This window comes from Canis aureus, chromosome 33, assembly GCF_053574225.1.
Source record: "Canis aureus isolate CA01 chromosome 33, VMU_Caureus_v.1.0, whole genome shotgun sequence".
NCBI lineage: Eukaryota > Metazoa > Chordata > Mammalia > Carnivora > Canidae > Canis > Canis aureus.
Window position 1 is genome coordinate 26,357,322 of NC_135643.1, and position 22,770 is coordinate 26,380,091.

Genomic DNA, 22,770 nt, shown 5'->3' on the forward strand with positions numbered 1-22,770 from the left:
AACATCAAATTCATAGTACAACCCTTTCATGAACAACATAGTCCAAAAGGACCCAACTAAAAATTTATTTCTCTTGTCACCCAAAGCTATGATTTTGAATTTTATGCATTACTACCGAAATCAGTGCCCTCCACATAGGCTACCATGCATGAAGTCTCTAAAACTTCAAAAGTAAAAATATATGTTACCAAGTAAAATAATTATTGTCCCCAAGAATTAACAATTCTATGATAAATTTATTCTACATTAGATTTTTTTATAAAGATCTAGAATATGTGATATGGTGTTTTTTGATTCACAAGCAGCCCTATTGGAGAGCATTGTTATTTGCTAGAATTGTACGAAACTTGTCTTTTCATGAAATGGTTTAGAAGAAAACCGTTCATTCAGTCCAGATTGTGTGCATGAAGTTTCATTCTGAGTTTTGGTTTCCTTAGAAAATCTGTAAGTCTGAAACTCTGACTTAAACTAAATCAACCTCCCACCCCACCCCAACCCCCCACAGCCCTACTCGATAAAAGAGATTGTTTACATTAATTTCTGATATTAAAATTTTTTTTGCTTTTTATGAAAATGTGAGTCTATGTCTTTTTATTCAACAAGTTTGCTTCTTTTACAATGCTTGTACCCCAAACAGCTTTCTCTGTAGTTTGAGAAAGGAGAAATCAAGGAAGAGGTCCAATATTTTGTCCTTCATACCTTTGAGCAACTTGTTCTTTCCCTTAGAAATGTTTTTAGGGAATAGATTAGCTCTCACCTCAGGTTTGGAATGAACAGAATTCCTACCACAATGGATGACCTACTTTAAAAAAATACACAAAACACATTTTTCCTAAATGTAGCATTCTCTTCCATGTGGGTGAGCATAGGCAAGGAATGAAAATGTATCTTCCTAAGATACAATGTCACAAGTTGATAGAGCTTCTTTTCTGCCCTCAGGAAGGAATTAAAGTTGGTTTATTTGTTTCCCTTTGGTTTGTGGAAAGCATACTGAAGAAGACTTAAGTCTGAGAATTTATCACCCACTGTGTGACCCTGGGCAAGTTACTCAATCTCTCGGACATGTCCCCTCATGTGTTAAACACATGTTCTCTAGTGTTAAAAATATTTTGTTTATAACTCTCTCTATTTTCAAGATTATTGTAAATGAGATAACTATGCATGAGATAATGCATATAAAAGTTTTCTTGGTAGATTTTAAGTAGCAGCATCTAGACTACAATTATAAACCATGCCATTTACTTAGACTGCGTTTAACACTTTCGATAGTTATACTTTTACTAGTTTCTCTTTCTAAATTTTTGGAACATCTACTTTTTAAGTTATAATACTTTTACCTTAAGCAGCAGCCCTCACCCATCAAAATTATCGCTTTATCCCTTTCTGGGTTTTAAATTTAAAGAGAGGGCATCTTTAGTTCTTTTTCACTAGCAGAAAGTCACTATTGATGATTTATGATTTTAGGAGATTTAGGAAAGTTTGCCTCATGAAAATGTATCCATATTATCACTAAGATTGCACCCGCCTGACAACCACCACTCGCATGCTAAACACACCTGTCTCCAGTAGTTCTCACTTCCTTACCTCTTCCTTCCCAGTCCAACTAGAGTCAATGATCATAATATTTCAGTGAAATAAAAATTAGGGACCTCCAATGAAATGTTCCTTTAGAATTTATTTTTGATGTTCTGATTGTGTGTGTGTGTGTGTGTGTGTGTGAGAGAGAGAGAGAGAGAGAGAGAGAGAGAGAGAATGTGTCTCTTTTCACCATCTACTCTTATCTTTCTTTCAGGAACCCTTATTTTGTGATCCCTACTTGGATATAATTCATTTTCTTGGGAATAAATTCATTGCAAAATGCAGAATAGTTTGTCTGAAAGTCAACCCATATTCAGCTTAGAGGCATGCCTAATTACTGACAGATAAAGGAGGTTTTCTGCCAAACAGTAAAAATATAGTACTTTAACATATAAAATAAGAAAACAAATTAAACAAAGGTTGGTAGTTCAGAGTTTTGCAGGAAACCACTCAGTGTCTCCTGCTCCCATTAGCTCTGAGTTGGCATGAGTCAGATCTCATTAGGTTTTCTCACATATCTCTAGAAAGAATGAGCATACTTTAGAATATTTGAAGAGAATTAGATGTCAAGTGATGGCTACTCTACTTCCTTTTAAAATTTTTCTTTCTTTTTTTTTTTTCATGCAGATTATCTAAGAAAGAGATTAACCTAACAGGGACCTAAAATTAGTTTAATCTCTATAGCTCTTCCTTTTAGAAGCATTGCACTAACAGCATGGAGCTATATAATACATTTATAAACTATTACACGGTCGTTATTTTGGGGAAAAAAAGAAATTAGAATCACTTTGTTTAGTTACCTAGATTTAAAAATGGTTTATTTATTTTAGAAAACAAAGTGATAAAACTCAACCAATAGTATTACCCCACAGGAATGCAAATCCCAAAATATTATTCCCAAATTGAACTCTGGCAACTTTCAACACATCTTTTCTGTATCAGCACATCAGGGTATCAATACTAGTGCTTACATTTTCCCCAATCTTCCTTTTTCACTACTGATAATCTGGGTCATTCTTTGGCTGCTAATTATTTATATTTTCCTCAAATGAGATTTATTTTTTACCTGTCACAGGAGACTTTAGATGAATTCAATCAACCTGAAATACATAAAGTCACAGGCAGCTTTGCTGGATCTTTGCAAAGGTGAGAGTGTTCCACCAGATTATAGAGAGATACACACTATTTCCTCTTTGTCATAGTATACTCTATGACTGAAAACACCGTATGCCTACTAGCTATTGATATTCACATATTAAGATACACCAATGGGTTTTAAGCAGAGTTGTGCATTTTATTGTCTGTGAATCTTTTAAAAACTACTGCTACCTCAGCCCCATGCCAGACCTCATTAATTAGAATATCCAAGAGACTAGTGGGAGTATAGCAGTGGAACTTAGTTATGTATATTTTTCAAGTGCTCCATAGGTGATTCTGATTCATTTTCCCAACGGAAAGATTTGGTGCTATCCCAGGCAGAGTATTTTATCCCCAAAGACCCATCTCCTAGTAATGATTTCAGTAGGTGGCGCTCTTTCCACCTGCCAGCTTCCCTGTTTGGCGGGAATGAATTCAAAGTCCAAGGAAGTCAGGAGCAGATCAAGGGTGCAGTTCCCTTTTGCCACACCAATATTGAAAACAGATAGCAGAACTTATCTTTCCAAACAATTTGTTAGTGGGGTAAGACATGTTTAAGTGGTAGAGGGTGGTGGACAGGGCTGTGGCATAACATTTATTACATGGATGTAATCATTGTTTCAAAGAGTTCAAGCATGCCAACTTCTTAACATGAAATGGAAACCAAAGAAACAGATTTGAGAGTAAATGATGAGAAAAACCCAAGTAGAGATTTAGACTGAAGAGATTTAAATATATAGAGATGGGGAATACTGGTGTTATTGCTAAAAACTGCTGACTGTATGAAGAACTTCTGGTGTAAACATAGATATCTATATCCACTAAAGTGCGGAGACAGTAGTGTGTAGTTTGCAACAACATAAGCTTTAGAATCAGACAAACCTAGATTTAGACCCTGGTTCCAGTTATTTAGTATTTAATCCCAACCAATTACTCAATCTTTAATTCTCAATAAGATGATACCTACATTATTTGGTTTTAATAAGCATTAAATTATGAGATAATAAATGTAAAACAATTATCCATATGTTTGGTGTGTGGCCAGTATTTAACCAATAGTATTACCTTTGGAGTACTAAAAATGGGTACATGTAAATGCTGAGATTTTCTTTCTAAGTAATGAAGAATAATGGAAAATTTTTGTGAGTTTTGAAGGGAAGATTCCCTATATCAGTCAGTACTGTTCATAGTAAGAACAATTTAAAGGAAGCTGAACAGGAAAAGATATAAGGCTAATTTTAGTGTAATGAATAAGGTTTAAACTTGGATTCACAAAGCTTGAGTTTGTGAGGTGCTCCTTCCTCTATGTACAGGCTGTATGACCTTGAGTGAGTCACTTAAACTCATTTTTAATATTTATAAGATAGGAATTAAATTCAATGCCAACCCGGATATGGTATATGATATGAATATTAAACATAATAGTACAACTTTACCAAAGAAAACAATAGTGTAAAAAAATGCTTTGAAATCTATAAAATTCTATATAAATGTAAAGGGTGTTTTGGGAGTAATTGCCAATAGTTAAACTTTATTCCTTATTGAAGTTCATCATTAAAGTTGAAAATTATTCTCTCAAAAGAAAGTGGGGGTATAGAGTCACCAATTTTGGATGAGAATAAAAACAAGCAGTGGGGCTCAGTGGTTGTGCGTCTGCCTTTGGCTCAGGTCATGATCTGGGGTCCTGGGATCCAGTCGCACATCAGGGTCCCCAAAGGGAGCCTGCTTCTCCCTTTGCCCATCTCTCTGCCTCTCTATGTGTGTCATAAATAAATAAATAAATAAATAAATAAATAAATAAAATCTTTTTTTTAAAGAATAAAAACAAGTAGTTACTAGATTGTAAAATCAGAATTGATGAGGAGAAAAGAGATTGATACTGGTAACATATTTGCTATCCTTCCAAAAGCATTTCCATGATGTCTATCCCACTAATGATCCTAATATTTTTTTATAATGCCTTTAGCAATATTTTAACAGGATTAGACTTTTAAGTTTTTATCTGACATTTCACTTTGCACCCATTATATCAGTTTACACATTGGCTGGCACTTGACTTGAGTAAGTTAGTATCTATTTCTTAAAAATTTCCAAATTATAGAAAGAGAAGTTAGACATATGACATAAGGTCAGAAAAAAATAGAAATCATATTACTAAAGGAGACTCTATCAAGACCTCATTATATTATGATCTCTGGCCTTAGACAGTAATGGTTTTTTATCAATAATATTTATATCATTAAGTTAGTGTTATGTCTAAATGTTTCATTCATAGGAAACTTTTAAAATTAGTGTTCTACCTATGTTAGACATTTGCCTTGGGATGGTGTGTAGTAATGTCACCAGACAAGAGAAACAAGAAAGCCCCTTCACAACAACGACTGCCGCGCTGTTTGAAGGTCAATTGTCTTTTAAGCATGCAGAGAATCTTTATTGTGTCGTACTTCAGAAATACGTTTTTGGAGATGGGAAACAACAGGCCATGATTTAATGTTTTTGCTGAACCACTGTAATTCTTCCAAAACAATATGGGTCACAACAATTTCTGTTAAAGAGAATACCAAGTCCTTAAAGAAAATTTCCTATTTTGCAGGTGGAGAGGAAATTAAGAATGCATGGGGGGGAGGGGCTGTTGTTTTGTTTGTTTTGTTTTGTTAGTACACTATAAGAAATTTGCATTGTAAAGCAAGCTGCTGTTGTCAGCTCTTTAATGGACCCAGCAGTCAGGAAGCTGCCTCCACCCTAAGAGGCTTAGAGACTGAGCAACTGAGTTAGACAGCAGGTGCCCAGGCCAATCAAGTCAATTTTCTAACGCAGAATGCATGCCGTGGAACTTGTTCTATTAGTCTTTTTTCTCTGTTGAGGAAGCGAGAATTTCTCTTTGTGGGAGCAGTGCTGCTATTTCTAGTTTGAGAAAAAAATGGTAAGGAATTTGACAACAATTGACTGGTGTTAAAACTACAAATTACCCTTTAAAATAGATTATTCACACCTATAGGAAGAATCTCAAGAAGGCACACAACTAATAAAATGTGATTCTGAGTTACACATGGAAAAAATGCACTAATGTCCAGTAAATAACTGGTTGTGTACACTATATCTTTTCTTTCCCAGAAATAGCAACTAAGCAAGAGGTTTTTTTCAAATCAACAATATAAAATCTCATTAACATATTTTACAGTTGGAGACCTTCAGAATTTTACTTCCTTTTGCTATTGAAAAGTCACAATGGCCAAGAGAAGTAATGTATGTTCTTTTAAATTAACAAATGTGGTGGTGGTTAAGGGTGGGGTGAGGGTGCAGAGAAAGAAGTTGGCAAGAAAAGGTTCAGGGCCTGTTGCAAAACCAACTGTAAGCCAAGTATGATTCCAGATAGACAAGAACCACCTGTTACAACAGAGGGAGAGGTTTAAAAGATGAAATGGGAAAGGGGTGACCTTAAAGATCATTTTCCCAATTATAACATAAACAACTAGGGGAACATGCAGTTATTTATATCAAACACATGTGAATACAATATTTGCCACACATTATTCAATATAAAAAGGCATATAATTTCTTATGTATTTCTGTTAAGAGAAACTTCTAGATGTAGATGGTTTATTATTGGTAATAGTAGTAACTACCCAGACATTTATCTAGTATCTTACTGAATCCTCACAACCTTTTTGTTTGAAAGGGTGTTTAACACATGAGGAAACTAACACACAGAGTTAAGTAACATGCTCAAGGCCACCCACTCAGTAAGGGATGGAGTCAGGATTCAATAATTCCTGTCCAACTCCAAAGCCCATGCTTTCAACAATTCTGCTGTACTGTGCACTACATAAGTATATGTCATAGCTTTGGAAAACTTTACTTTCTGGACTTGACAACAACAAAAAAAAATTAGAAGGAACCTCCCAAACAGCTTAAAGTCCACTAACAATTGCCAAGACCTCCATGACACATTAGTGTACAGTTAGAAAAGACAGAAATTCAACCTCACATGAAATGCTTAAGGAAAAATGAATGATTTTTGCCTCGTTGCAAAATCAGAAATCTGAGTGAACTCTGTCCCACAATGGAATATACAATGTTTCATTAGAACACGCTCTAAACCTCTAAACGTTCTTCTTAGTAACAATGTGACACATAGAAAGAGTTTCCCTTTTTAACTCTTTTCAGAGGGAATATTCCGAGTTCATAAAAATTAGGGAACGTCTTCACTTCGAAAGAAAGAAAGAAAGAAAGAAAGAAAGAAAGAAAGAAAGAAAGAAAGAAAGAAAGAGAAGATGGGCTACACAAAATAACTTGTGTTGACTTAAAAGTATTGTGATCACAATGCACTGATCCTATAGAAGTGTGCCCGAAACATCTACGTAAAAGTTGAATATCAGTACGTGAAAACTTCTTGTAGAGGACGGCGAATCTCAACTACTGGTGTAATGATTCTTAAGAGTTTGGGTTTTTTATTCTTATCTTCGAATGAAAATGTTGTGATTAGAAAAGGGGCATAAAAAGAGAATTAAAGTTAGTCGGCAATAGGAAAGACCATCTGTCCATGGGAGGACGTAGGTACAGACTCCGGAACGTCAGGGAATATCGAGCGTCGGTCACTTGGAATTCGGTTTTTTCCTGGGTCGATTTCTTCGTTACCTAATTATGCGTACGGGTAGAAACTTTCCTCAAAATAGAGGCTCTTACTGGAGAAAACGTAAGCATTTGAAAGCGCAGGTTTATTTCTTACGACCGAATCGAGCGAGAAGTGGAGTCACTGGCGAGAAATCCGTGTCGGTCTGTAGGAATCCCTCTCCCTCCCGGCCCACGTGGCAAAAGTAAACAGAAGGTGGGCCGGGGCGGGGTGAAGCGGGACTCGGTCAATTTCCTAATTTGTAGAGTCTTTAAAACTACAGGCCCCTAAAGCACTCAGGGCATGCCCTCGGCGAGGCTGGGGAGCTCTTCCGCCGAGCGAGGTGACAGGGGCCGCGCAGAGGATGCCCAAGCGGGGGGCGCGGCGGCCGCGGGCGCACCTCGGGGCGGGGGGGGTGCGGGGGTGCGGGCCTCGCCGGGCGCAGGTGGGTGCGCGCGGGGGCGTGTGCGGGCGCACCTGCAAGGAGGGGGGCGGAAGGGCTAGGGAGCTGCAGGGGTGCGGGGAGCGCACACACCTCGAAGCGGGTGGTGGAGCGCGGTGCCGACAGAAAGTTGAAAAGGTTAGTCTGGGGTCTCCATCGCTGTGCCACGCACCCACGCCACCTCCCCGCTGCGCGCCGCCCCCGCCCCCTCACCCCCCCCCCGCCGCGGGTGGCCGCAGGTCGGAGGCTCCCCGGGGTGCCCCGGCGGCTGGCAGCGCGCCCGGGAGCTGGACCTCCCCCCCCCCCCCCCCCCCCCGCCCCGCGCTCATCCCGGCGCGCCGCTCCCCGGGCTCCACCGCACGGCGCCAGGGCAGCCCCGGCCGCGACTGAGCGCCCCATTGTGCTGCCCCCAGGTGCCGCCGGCCTTTGTGCGGGAGGCACCGGGAGGGGGGCTGATTCCCCGGGAGCCCGGGCTGCCCCAGGGCGGCGACGGCGGCCCGGGCGGAGGAGGAGGAGGTGGAGGAGGTGGAGGAGGTGGAGGAGGTGGAGGAGGTGGAGGAGGTGGAGGAGGTGGAGGAGGTGGAGGCCTGCGGGGGAGGAGGCGAGCCGGGCGGAGGAGGAGGAGGGGGAGGAGGGGGAGGAGGAGCGGGAGGAGGGGGAGGCCGGGCGGAGGAGGCGAGCCGGCAGCAGCGGCTGCGGCCAGAGCTCGGGCGGCCGCCGCCGCCTCCCCGCGAGCGCCGCGCGCCCAGGCCCGGCTCGCATGCGAGTCACGTCCGCCCCCTCGGCGAGGCCGCCCCGAGACGCCGGCCCCGCCGAGTGATGAGAACAGACGTCAAACTGCCTTATGAATATTGATGCGGAGGCTAGGCTGCTTTCGTAGAGAAGCAGAAGGAAGCAAGATGGCTGCCCTTTAGGATTTGTTAGAAAGGAGACCCGACTGCAACTGCTGGATTGCTGCAAGGCTGAGGCACGAGAACGAGGTCAGAGCGCTTCTCTTATGCCGCGAAACTCTCCCCTTCCTCCCCCCCTTGCTTTCTCGCGGGCTTCCAGGGCCTGGGGAGCAGACCCCGCAGTGTCACCCACAAATACCAAGAGGGAAGAGGGAAGCTTCACAAATTACTGGAGCCTCTTCAACATGGCTGACAAATATAGTTTTATTCCATCCCCCCCCCCCCCAAACCTGTAGTTCTGTGCTCTCTCCTCTCCCCTGCCTGTGCTCCTCTCCTCCCTACCCAGGAAACTTACCTTTGTGACTCCGACCCGCCGGCTTCCCGGCCTTTTATCCTCCGGAAAGTGATTTTCCTTTGCTTTCCTTTCTCAAATAGTTCAGCTTCGGGGGGCACTACTCTCCCCCTGAATCCTCCCCGACCCCCTTGCCTGGTTGCAAGCCAGACCCGTCTCTGGTTGGACCTAACCCACCCCGGAAAGAAGTCCGCACCGAGCGTTTTTCGACCCTTTTTATCTGCTGCGGGGTCTGGCTGCGGGTTCGCGTCCGCGTCCGCCCCCCTCTGCCCCGCGTCCGCTTTCTGGGGGACGAGCTGCGCGAATGTCACGGGGAGTGGGACCCTAGGACACCGAGCGGGGTTTTGTTTTTCCCTTAAGTCCGCGCCTTTTGCGCGTGGTGCTGAGGGAGAGAGAAGAGTTTTCTCTGGCCTCCCCGCCCCCCCCCCCCAAAGACCAGATCCCACTTTTCTCAGGGTCCATCAGCTCCGCGATGGGCTGCGCCTCCCAGCCTGGGGACGGGGTGTAAGAGAATTTGTGGGCAAATCTGTGTCCTGGCTTTGTGCTTCTCCCGAATCAGCTTCGTTGGGTTCCCCGGTAAGTGACAGGCAGACACAAAGGCAGGCGCAGGCCGGGGGAGGGGGCGGGCGGGCGGGAGGAGGGGGGCAGAGTTGAGAGTTGCAAGCCTGCAAGGTCAGGGGCGCCCAAAGAAATGAAACCCAATCCCAGCAAAGAAACCGAGAAGTAGGGAGCTGATTTCTAACAGTCCCATCCAAATTTCTCTCTCTGTCTTGGTTGCTCTCTTTTCTTTGGTCTTTTATTTATCTGCCTTTCTCTCCGAGTGTCTCTTTTCTCCTCCTTCTCCTTCTTCACACACACGCGCGCACACACACACACACACACACTCTCTCTCTCTCTCTCTCTCTCTCCAGTCTTGCCAAATCTTTTCGCTGGGGCTGCTTGTCTTCTGTTATTAAACTAACAGTTTCTAGGGAGAGTTCTCTACCTATGGCAAAATAAAGTGTGGCCTGGATAGACTCCTGGGAAGGTCAAATATGACATATTAAGTATTATTTACTGGCTTTTGCCTTCATGACATACTTTTAATTGCATTGAGTGATTCCCCACCGCCCCCTCCCCCTCCATCTAATGTTTAGGAATTGAAAGAAGGGTGATTTTCCAGTTACTTGCTTAAAATTTACTGAAATATTTTTATAGTTTCCTGTGTAGGGACTAGGATACATCCATGAATTTAAAATCTAAAGTCTCATATTATGCTTTCACCTCTCCAATAAGGGATAATGATAGCAAATCCAAATAAAAAATATTCATCAACAAACGATCCAACATAAGAGGAAGATTATTCCCGAGAGGAAGTTGGGATGTAAAGAGAAAAGATACTGTTTTGCTTTGCTTTGGTTTAAGACTGTGGGTATTGTTGCCTGGTTAATGAAATCATTATATTTGCATTTTAATGGAAAGTTGAAATACTGGAGGAGAGTTATATTCTTTTACATGTTTGCATGTGTGTCTCGTAATAGGTTTGAAGTGGAATATAAATTTCAACACAATAAATATTGAGGTTTTTTTTTTTTAATGTTATGAAGCAGGGAAGTGTTAGTGAAGGGTTGGAAAGTCGAACTTAAGTTTAGAAGGCATGTATATGATTAAAAGATGGACAGGAGGAAGAGCACAGTAATGGACATTGCTCCATAAATCAGACTTCCAAAACCATTTGTCCTCAGGAGTTCACTTTGTAACTTTTTCTATTTTGATCTCTGAAAAAAGCAGGTAAGTTTACTTTAATCATTGATACCAAAGGTTATTTCACATGATTATCAGGGAATAGTATTACTCATCTCTGGATCAGAAACAGCTCATTGGGTTAATTTTTATTTGTCGTAAAATAATGAGGAAAATATTTAGGAGTTTAACATAAATGCCTACTATTTGTTGATAAAACTATGATTAATTATTGCAGTAATTCAGGGTTTAAAGAGAAACAGTTCCTTTTGCTAGCAGACTAGTATCTAACTGCTTTTTTGGACTTTCCAAATGTTGTGGTTTGTGTTGTCTTCAAGTTATTCAACTAAATAAGTGTAGCATTTTCCACTCATATTGGTAAATAAGAATACCTACATTGTTAGTTATTTTTATTGTGACTATGAAGATGTGTTCTTTCCTATCAAACTTAGACTCTTTTGTTGTTTTATGTATCCTATTTGTATGCTGAAAATAGCTGCTAATTAATATTGTATAAGGGGCTTACATTATTATAAGGAGGAGATGTACATTATTTACCATTTTCAATATAAGTACCACTTTCTCTTCTATTATAAAAGAGAAATTATTTGAACTAGTATAGAATACTTGACTATAACGAACATAATGTCCATTCTTCATTTATGTGTGATAGTACCCTCAGGATATTCTCAGAATTTCATAGTATAGGACTGCCCTTCTTGAGCAATTGAATTTTATGGAAGTGATAGTGGACAATAACAAGATAGATCATTTTCTTAAATTGCAATATTGTTTTCCTTATTTTCTTATTGAACTAATGGTTAATGAGAAATTAACTTGGAACAAAGAGACTCCCTTGTTTTGTTTAAATCCACAGATTTGCCAGCTATGACTTTAATGATATCTGGCATTATGCTGGTCTATGCAATGAGTCAAGGCGATTGATATGATTTTGGTGCAGTGGCACATGAATGTAGATATTGGCAGGTCAACATCACTTCCAGGATAAGTGAAATGCACCTGCCAAGGTGTGATTAGGACAGACTTCCAAAGTCCTGTTTGGGCACTGGACTTGTATTAGGTAACAAAAACTGGAGTTAATGTTTTGGTTTCACTTGCTGAAGTTATGATTTCTCTATCAACTTCAAAGCTCCACCCCCACACAATGTTGTAGCCAATGTCACTATTGAAATGTATTTTCTTATTTCCTGATCTCCGTAAGACCTTTCTTATAATTCACAGACACACCTAGCAGAAACCTTCTTTACCATTACATCCCAGATCAAAGTTGGTAAATTCTTAAGAATTCTTTGAAATTTCCTTTAGGGAAAAAAAAAAAAAAGAAAAGAAATTTCCTTTAGATAAAATGTTATCAAAAGCTATGGATGTTTGACATTTAGAATATCTAATATTTAGAAAGATCAAACCTGCTCTTTTATGCTCAAATTCCTTGTTAAATGAATTTAGTTGTTGTTGCTTAATAGAATTTAATAGTCTTGCCTAGCTATCTCAAATTACTGGAGAGAGACTTCTTTGTTTTATAAACAACCATATAGACAAGTTAAAACTTTGGAGCAGCTGTCAGTGTTGATTCATCAAAATAACATTTTCCTCAACTATTATGCTACCATTGCACACTAGTTCTTAAGCGTAGTAATGGCACCAAAGCCAGTAGCAGAAAAATATTTTACAAGCCAACTTTACAATTGGAGCCTTAACTGTGGGAGAGTTGGTTTGCCAAGTAGAGCTGGTGGTTATCTTGGAAATTGTGCTGAAGAACACAACCACAAATGATTTTGCCAAATATACAGTATTTACTTGGTCTACATCCGCAATTTCTGTTTTGACTCACTGTCAAATTCAGGGAATACTGTGACATTATTTAAGGAGGTTATATAGTATATCTGTATACCTTGGTATATAGTACGAAATATGTCTACTTTGGTACACAGTAGGAAAGAAGTGTTCCACAAGAGGAAGAGGGTACAGTGAGAGCCTTGAATCATTGTGACTGCAAGCCAAAAAGAGTCTCAAGGATCTGCTATTTCCAGCATTATTCTGATCCTAGATTGTACATTGAAAAAAATCCCTGACTTAAGATAGATATATTCTTTTCACAATAAAATAGATTTTGGTTGCCCATTCCAAAATAGTAAATTCTATCAGCTTTGATTTATGCTTTCTCCACTTGTCATGCAATGCAGTTAAATGTGCCAGGCTTCAAGAAGAGAAATAGATAGTAGGTGGATTTTCAATATTTTGTGTAAAAACAAATTCGATGATAATGTCAACCTACCTGCAGTTTTAAGAATTTGGAACTCAATATTTTATATTTACTCAGGGTTATTATTCAAACTGACTTGAAGTCAAGCTCCAAATAATCTGAGAATTAAAATTAAGAAATGAATAAATTAGGATACAGTGTTTTTGGAGGACAGGTTAGGCAATAAAATGAACTGGTTATTTCACTAAAAATACTATAAATAAATATTTATTTTAAATTAAAGTTATGTCCCTTGAAAGAGCAATCCTGATTTCTATTTATTCCATACTAGAACCTAGTGGTGTTCTACTCAGTCAATATGTAATGAAGCGAGTATAAGCTTCCAGTTATAAGATGAATAAGCTCTGGAATGGAATGTATAGCACAGTGACCGTTGTTAACAATACGTATTGTATATTTGAAAGTTGCTAAAAGAGTATGTCTTAAAAGTTCTCACCACACACATGCAAAAACTGTAAGTCTGTGAAGTGTTGGATATTTTAATTTACCTTTTTGTGGTAATCATTTCCCAATATATACATATATCAGATCTTTACATTGTACACAATAAACTTACATAATGTTGTATGTCAATTATATCTCAAAAGCTGAGGAAAAAATAATGACCTGCAATTGGAAAAAATGTCATTTAATTAGAAAATGTATAATCTCTTCTCAGTGGTAATGATGATGGTGGTAGTAATGACTGGTTTTTCCTTAAATGTAACTTCTAGTAGGTTTGGCAACTGTCTCAGAAAAGCCATCCATCGTAAGCATATAGCTTAACGGTTTTTAGTAAATTTACATGGAGATCACATATTTTTAATTGAAATTTCTATTAAGATAATTGTAGATTCAGACGCAGCTGTATAAAGTAATAATAATTGGGCATGTACCTTTTGCCCAATTTCCTCCCTTGATAACTTTTGATAAAACTATAATATCACAACCAGGGTATGACATGGAGATAGTCTATTAGATTCCCCCTGTCTGACTTGTATACTTGTATATTGTGGATTTAGTTCTATACCGTTTTATCACATTATCAGATATCTTTAAATCTTTTTTCCCCAAAAACAGAAAAGTTTAACCCAATTCTAATTCATCAATCATATGATTGCTACCATTCTTTATCTAAAAGTGCATTGGAATATAGGTTTTTGTTTTGTTTTGTTTTGTTTTTACCTTTAGATGTTTTTGCATAAAATGGCCTTTGTGTTCAAAATAGTTTAAGTTGTTTTAATGACTTACTGCATTGTTACTTATGTCATTTAATTCTCTTCACAACTCTAGAAACAGGTATTATTATCCTCATCTCAGGTGAGCTAAGATGCATAGTGAGGTTGGATAACCAAATTCATGCAGCCAGTGCATGGTTTAGCTACGATTTGAATTAAGCAGTCTCTAGAGCCCAGCTCTTTAACTACTATGCTATTCTTCCTTATTATCATTAATAAAAAAAGTGAAGCTGTAATGTAGGCTATGCAGGGAAAATCCTAAGAGGAAACTTAAAATGCACAGAATTGTTTATATAAAAACAGGTACCCAAACATTCATAACAGCATTATTGATGATTGTCAAAAATTGGAACAACCCAAATGTCTATCAACTCATAAATGTATGAACTGTGGTATATCCATACAATGGAATATTATTCAGCAATAAAAAGGAACTAAGGGCTAATACATACTGCATCATAGATGGACTTTAAAAGAAGCAAATAACAATAGACAACATATGATAAGATTTCACTTATATGATGTCTCCAGAATAGGCAAATCTACAGAGGTAGAGAGTAGATCATTTATTGCTAGGAGCTGGGGAAAGAAGGAGGAATGACTGTTAATGGATATGGGGTTTCTCTTGGAACCTAAAAATGTCCTGTTTTAGTTAGTGATGATGTCTAAATAAAGTTATAAGAAATGCATGCAACTGACAAGGTATTTGGTATTCAGAAAGTAATGTCTCATGCAAAGAAATACAGAGAGTATTTGCATTGAATTGTGCAGGGCTATGCATATCTTTCTAGAAACATGACAGCAGTGTTTTTTTTAGGACTTGTTCCTATGAAATTAGGACTTTTAGTTTTGAACAAACAGGATGAATTACTTGGGGTTGCTTATATTTGAATTTCTAACTTAATGTAGTTCTAGATACCAGACATTTTTCTTGTTGAGCAAGGCTTCTCTCCCTCTTTATTCTGATGAGAATGTTGATTTGCTGCCAATTGGATTCCATAGTTTGGAACCACAACTATAACTAGAGTGGGAGAGATTCAACGATCTGCAAGCCTTCAGCTTTAATAATGTATGCATGTTGTACTCAATAAGGAAATGCCTTGGTTTCATATAATTGCTGTAATAATTTTTTTCAAGGAATTGCTGTAGAATTGGCCAAAATTTATACTTTTTTTTTTTTTTTAAGATTGTAATTATTCAAGAGAGACTCAGGCAGAGGGAGAAGCAGGCTCCACGCAGGGAGCCTGATGTGGGACTCAATTCCGGGTCTCCAAGATCATGCCCTGTGGGCCAAAGGCAGGCGCCAAACCACTGAGCCACTCAGGCTGCCCAAATTCTACTTTTAAAGAGTATGATTTTAGTACTTAGCTGTAGGTTTGTCGTATGTTTGCAACAGATGTAAGTTAGGCACAGTCTTTATCCTATCAAGCTGATGGAGTGATTGTTACAGAAAGCTGTAAGGTCTGGTCCTCCTTATAGAAGAAATGAATGGCTTCCTTGTTTTTTACCCTCTCTTGTTTCTCTTAATACTCTGAACCACCTCAGTTGATACTAGGTTTGTTTGTTTCTTTCCAAGATTTTTATTTATTTATTCATGAGGGACACAGAGAGAGAGGCAGAGACAAAGTCAGAGGGAGAAGCAGACTCCCGCAGGGAGCCCAATGCAGGACCCTGGGATCACGCCCTGACAGACACTCAACTGCTGAGCCACCCAGGCATCCCAATAATAGGTTTATATGATAGCATCTCCATAATATTCAAAAGTTGTTCACTGCGTTTTAGTGTGCTACTCCATCTTTGCTTTTTAAATATACTTCCAAAAATTTTAAATTTTTTCAAGTAAATTAAAAATATGGGAGATAAGGTATTTTGATATGTTTATATTTTTAGCTTTGCTTTTTATAAATAATTTCTATGGAAGGTGCCCTAGATTCAGGAGAGAAACAGGGCTGTAAAGCTTTGCTGATGGATTGCTGTCTTCAGGGAACAGAATAGTCAGGAATAGACATAGCAATCTCCCATTAAGACATGCCATACAGGGTATTGATATTTTTCATCTGCTACTTTTACAACTTTGAGATTTGTTACAGTTTGTTCTGTGAATGCTACAGAGTGATAATTTTAATTACTATTGTCATATTTCATTAGCCATTGCTAAAACCTGCCTTTTCAAGTCCCTTGTTTTTTTGATAGGGTATTAAACTAGTTTCTATGTCCAGATTATACTTAAGGAAAACTAATCACTCAACTTTCAAGATGAGTTTTTATTATATCATTTCTCCTCAAATTGGTATTTTTTGTCTTAAAATGTAGAAGAAAAAATGTTTAAAAAATGATAGTGAAACCAGAGGATTTAACATGATCTATCCCGGAGTTATTCCTCCTGTTTTTCTTCCCTGTCTACATTCAGAAACAAGGGCAACCATTAAAAAATACCTTAATTATTAGTTGTGCTGCTTTTAAAGTGCCAGAATCTGAAAATAATACAATGACACCACACCCAGATTCCATCCCTAACATACTGTCTTGTTCCTATTAATTTATTTTTTAAACTGTTTGTTCTTTCAGCACTTTTTCCATTTTTTGTTTGAAGTCTCTTACTTTGAAGTTATAGAATTTTCATATTTGCCATTGGCTATAAAGTTCTCTTAGCTCTTTTATAACCTCTCATGATTTTTGTATTAAAAGGATTACTTTTATATACCCTCTAATTAGTGTGGATGGTTATTAGCTTTTTGTTTGTTTTACTGCATATATCATAACAGAACAAGAAATCACTTCTGCAAATAAAGTGTCTGATCATTCATAAAATTAGAATATCTTAAAAAGTGAATCCAGTTATTACAACATTAATTCACTTACATTTATATTTTAATGTACCAAAGAGAACTGGTAAAAGGAAAAATACTATATATGGATACTTTTCAAACATGAAGGAGGAACAAATTTTCCAACATAAAAATAACCACGTAAATTATTTTGTTTCAGTAAAAAAGACAAGCAGGTACATCTTAGCAGGAAAGCATATATTTTAAAATTTTTACTCTAGATTTAATCTAGCTTTATTCCACTAGAGCTACCCAAATGGTTGAAGTTACAACATATTTAGTTGAAATTAGGACAGAATTATACTTATCTTTGAAATGTCTACCACATCATACTTGGAGAAAAACAAACTGGCAGGAAGCAAAGCTAGTAGACCTTTTAATGGCTTACCTTTTCAATACTTATAATTTAATTGTGTTCTACTGAAAATCAAAATTGGTAAGAACATTCGGTTATTAACACTGGAAACTAAATTTTCAATATTTTGAAACTTGTTTACTCTCAAATGTGATTCTTATTTGAAGTAAGAAATTTTCTAGACATCAACTCATTATATAATTTAAAAGCATTTTTACCAAGTGTGTAGGAGATACAGGATATAGTGTTTTAAAATGATTTTTAAGGGATCCCTGGGTGGCGCAGTGGTTTAGCGCCTGCCTTTGGCCCAGGGCGCGATCCTGGAGACCCGGGATCAAATCCCACGTCGGGCTCCCGGTGCATGGAGCCTGCTTCTCCCTCTGCCTGTGTCTCTGCCTCTCTCTCTCTCTGTGTGACTATCATAAATAAGTAAAAAAAAAAAATTAAAAAAAATAAAATGATTTTTAAAATGCTTGAGATTTTGTTGAAATCAGAGGATTTTCCAAATCACTAGTTTAATTTACTACTGACAGTTTTGCTTCATTTTTTTTCATTATTATATTTTGTCATACTTCAAATAAAGCTGAAGTTTCCATATTTAGGGGTAAAAAAACTTGATATTGACATTTTCCTCTAATATTGCTAAGAATTCAACCCTCTTAAATGGTTTACTTGTTGCCTGTTCACAAACCCATTGTAAAAAATGCGATGAGTGTAGATGAGTGTGAAAATTAAAATAAGGCAGGTGAAATACTAAATTGTGTTTCTCTTTACTCAGACATAGCCATTGGATACTTTTTGCCAAAATGGTCATGTAATTTTATTTGGATGCAAATTGTCACTTTGCAAACCATTTGCCTACTTAATGTATCTCTGTCTAGTGGTAGGTGAACAAAGATAAAGAAGTCTTGGGATAAGAGGAAGTAGAAAGTGCATTCAGAATGCATTATTGGGATTTCAAAATTTGCCCTAAATTTAATTAGAAAAGGCAGTTAATTTTGACCCTGTCCTTTGGGTAGGTGCTGCTTAAAGAAGGAAAGAAATGCAATGGGGATTGGTCATTTCTCCTGTTCTTCCTCCCATTTATATTATATATATATATATAGTATATATATAGTATATATATTGTATATATATACATATATTTTTATTATTTATTTATTTATTTATTTATTTATTTATTTATTTAATTTATTTATTTATTTATTTTGGAGGGGGGAGGTGGAAGGAAAGGAAAAGATAAGAAAAGTAAATCACTTTTAGAGATAGTTCCTTGACAGGCACATGCTCATTTTCAGGGCCAAAGAAAAGGGAGGTTTCTCTTTCGAGCTTCTTGATGCTTTCTCACCTCCCAATTACACGCGGTCACATCAACATTTGACACGTGGGTACCGTGCGCATGGCAGCGCTATTTACAAACACCATCCTAGGATTCCAGAGACTCTTATGTAACAGCCGAGAGAGTGCGGGCTTTGTGTGTCTGTGGGCGGAGGAATCACTTTAATTCAGAGTCAGGGAGCCCTTGTCTGGCGCTGACAGGGTCATGAACCAAAGATCAAGGTGTCTAGGTCAGGATCCGCCCAAGACACAGTTCTCCTACCAAAGTCTCAAAGGCAGTGCTTTAATACGGGATTAATCTTTTTTTTTCTTCCTTCAGCAAACAGAACCGGTTATGTCTAACTTTTTTGTGGTTTTGGTAAATGTGGGCAGATTGTACATTGGTTTTGGTTGTAACTTACAGTGCCACTGAGGCTGAAGTGTGCTTGCCTGCCATTCAGTCTCACAAATGCCTTTTTTAAAAAAGAGTGTATTTTAAAATTTGTAATCATCTTCAGATGCAAGAGTATTCATAATCTGACTTGCCAGACTAGACACTCAAACCACAGAACACTCAAGAAAGTGATTAATTGATCATCCTCCTTATCCCTTCCTGCCTCAACCCCTCTCCCCTTCCTCCCCACCCCTGTTCAATTCTTTGTATTCCACCTCCCTCAGCCTTCCTCCACTTTTTAACTACATCAAGACTTGGATTTAATTTTTTTTTTAATTTTTATTTATTTACTTATGATAGTCACAGAGAGAGAGAGAGGCAGAGACACAGGCAGAGGGAGAAGCAGGCTCCATGCACCGGGAGCCCGATATGGGACTCGATCCCGGGTCTCCAGGTTCGCGCCCTGGGCCAAAGGCAGGCGCCAAACCGCTGCGCCACCCAGGGATCCCCAAAACTTGGATTTAAAAAGAGGTCTCTATACCAAATTATGAAATTGCTTTTTCTTTCCCAGATAGAGTTTCAGAGTTTCTCATTTATATTTATCAATCAAAAGAAAGTCTTGAGCTTCAAAAAAAAGTTAAAGTACACAAATTTAAAGCATATCTGGTATGTGTTTACCAGTGTTTTTCATCATGAATTGTAAGCTGACTAGTTGGAATCTTTAAAATATGAGTAAACTTTGAGGGTTTTTTTTTTTTTTTGTATTGCGTCTAAGAATCATTTTTGTAATTACACCATCTTTCTAGAAAAAAAGGAAAAATTAGGATCTTTGAAATGCAGTATAATAAATGAAGGGAATTTGTTTAACTTTTAAAACTAAGAATCTTTAACTAAGAGATAAACCAAGCACCAAAAATCTATTTTAAGTCCTATTTGTTGTAAGAGAAGTTTAGATCTGAAATAATTTAGAGATTATCTATCCAAATTTATTATTTACTTATGATACTTAGAAATTAAGTTTTAGCTGTCTAACATCTGAATTTGCTCTCATTTGGAAGAAACTGCCAAAAGAGTGACTCATTTAACCAACACAATGAAATCTAAGGATGGGCATTTTCATCCCTGTTGCTGAGTAAAAGTTCCTTCTGGACTTGAAAAGATATAGCTTGAAAGGAGTTCCTTCTGGAGTTGAAAAGATATAAACTTGAAAAGGTTTAGTGTTTATCATTTAAAATATTTTGTATATTTCTAATACATTGAATTAAGATATGGTGAAAGTAGATTATAGGCTTAAAAAGATTATTTTAATTTGCGTGTTTTCTTTGCTTGCTTTTTTATTTTATTGTTTTGGCCTAAAGATAATATATTCAACTTAGTAACATTGGCCCAAATAGTGAAAGTTTGTTTGAAATTACTTATAAGTATCCTATTCTACGAAGAGCAGTGCCAATTCTAAGCTTTTGGGCTTTTGCAAGAATTATCTTAACCTATATTAGAACATTAATATTTTCCTCTCATCTTACAGTTTTTTGGACAGTAAATTATATATGATTATAAGCTGAAAGTGCTCAGCATTTTTATAAAGGCCATAAATTAATCCCTTTCTGCTAAGAAAGGGATTTATTTATTTTTAAAGATTTTCTTTATTTATTCATGAGAGACACAGAGAGAGGGGCAGAGACATAGAGGGAGAAGCAAGCTCCCTGCAAGGAGCCCAATGTGGGACTCAATCCCAGATCCTGAGCCAAAGGCAGACACTCAACCGTTGAGCCACCCAGGTGTCCCAAGAAAGGGGTTTAAACACAACTGTCATTTGATTGTACTTTGGTTTTATGTGAAGTGGCTAGCATGTAATAAAAATTGATTTATTCAATGGATGGACTCCCTTCATAATGATAAGATTTAGTGGCAATTGTTTTAGTATTAAAAAATATCAAAACGGTAGATTGCATGTGAAAGGTATATACCAAAAAGCAATATGAAAGTTTATCCCCTTTCAGTTACTACTGAGGGTGTGTGTGTGTGTGTGTGCATCTGTTCACATGTAGTTTGAACTTTTGATAAGAATTAAGTCCTCTTGGTAGAAATGGTTAATTAAATGAACCATAGTAAAAGTTTCTGTCTATGAATATAAAATGAAAAAATAACTAATGTCTGTCATTTTTCTGGGTATCAAGAAGTTACACAAAATCCTCAAGGTCATTTGTATAAACTGCTTTTTTTTTTTTTTTTTTTTTTGTATAAACTGCTTTTATAAGGTCCTTTTAAGGACCTATAAGGCAGCTGAGGAATCAGGTAGGGGCTCCCATAAACAGCTGGCTTGGTGATGTTAAGAATGGTACCAGGTGTTCCTTCTTGCCTAGGAGTTCCAGGTCATCCTGTGGTCAGGCACACATGGTCCCAATGTTTACACACACTGTTCCAGAATTCTGAACACCAGTGATGCAGCAGTGGGAGTTGAAAGAGTGGTCTGTATCTCATCGATTGTTTAGTGACCTGGATCATGAATATTCATACAGAGTGAGAAAGCACTGATTATAATAATATTTGAGTGGGACAGAGGGAGTTGAGGTGAGGGGTCATGGTAGATGCATAAAGGAGATTCCCCCCAATCATTGTATTCCCCCCAATACATTCTTATTTTAAACTACTGTTATCACTCGAAAGGAGCTTTCTGCTTTGAACTTAAAATAGTAGCTTTTAACCCAGACTAGTGACTAAGGGCTCTAATATCCAAGGACTGAAGGTGATGAAACTCTTAAGAGTATCACTCTCTCTCATAACCAGGCTGACTCAGACTCTTTTAGAAGCTATTGTGGCAACTTAACCATCTCTAATAATGTTGCTTCATACCTGCATGGCAACAGTTGGAGTTAGAGCTGCCATTTTTTCATGTTTTAAAATTATTCCTCACTCATTTATTTTATGTTTGAAAATACACCAATCCTAGTACATATACAAATGCTTTCCAAAATTGCCAAAAATGTTTGGTTAGAACTACTTTGCTTAACATTATAATCTGTTTAAGGGCCTCTATCTGCAACAACATGGAGGTAACCCCCTTCTTATCTCGTAGAATTATAGTAAAGGAAAGGAAAGGTAGGTGATGATTTTGGAAAATATGTAAAACAAAGTGGTGACATTCATTCAACTAAATACCAGCAACTATGCTTAACATGGAAATGTGCCTAGAATGGTGAGAGGAAAATATGTAAATATAAATAAAATATAAAGAGTTTTTATTTTTTAAATTTATTTTAAAGATTTTATTTATTTTTTCATGAGAGATCAGAGAGAGAGGCAGAGACAACTCCTCACAGGGAGCCTGATGTGGGACTCAATCCCCAGACCCAGGATCACGCCCTGAGCCAAAGGCAGATGCTCAACCACTGAGCCACCCAGGTGTCCCTATAAAGAGTTTTTAATGTTCACAAATGATGAACATTCTAAAGATTCGTTTTGAACTCTTCTAACGAATTATCAGACTTTTTCATCCACCTTCCTTTGAACTTTTAATGTTTTTTTTCTTTCTGGACTGTGGGTTTAATTTCATGTGCTTGTATGTGTGTGTTTGAATATGTTTTTGTATTTTAGATCTAGCTGTGTAGACTAGAGTTATTTCCAATTGCTTATAAGATATTG

General features: G+C 37.8%; 1 protein-coding gene and 1 long non-coding RNA gene across 3 annotated transcripts in view; one reads left to right on the forward strand and one right to left on the reverse strand.

Moving 5' to 3' along the window:
- LOC144303806 (uncharacterized) overlaps positions 1 to 9,388 on the reverse strand; it is an 81,118-nt gene extending 71,730 nt beyond the window's left edge. The window contains exon 1 of the long non-coding RNA XR_013370779.1: positions 9,015 to 9,388. This is a non-coding gene — a long non-coding RNA (uncharacterized LOC144303806). The remainder of the gene's footprint in view (positions 1 to 9,014) is intronic.
- Positions 8,488 to 22,770, forward strand: part of TET2 (tet methylcytosine dioxygenase 2) — a 125,192-nt gene continuing 110,909 nt past the window's right edge. Inside the window, exon 1 of one of the 2 annotated variants that reach the window (XR_013370771.1) lies at positions 8,488 to 8,749. The gene's annotated coding sequence lies outside the window, so the exon portion shown is untranslated. The remainder of the gene's footprint in view (positions 8,750 to 22,770) is intronic. The other variant, XM_077882183.1, reaches the window with a different exon arrangement.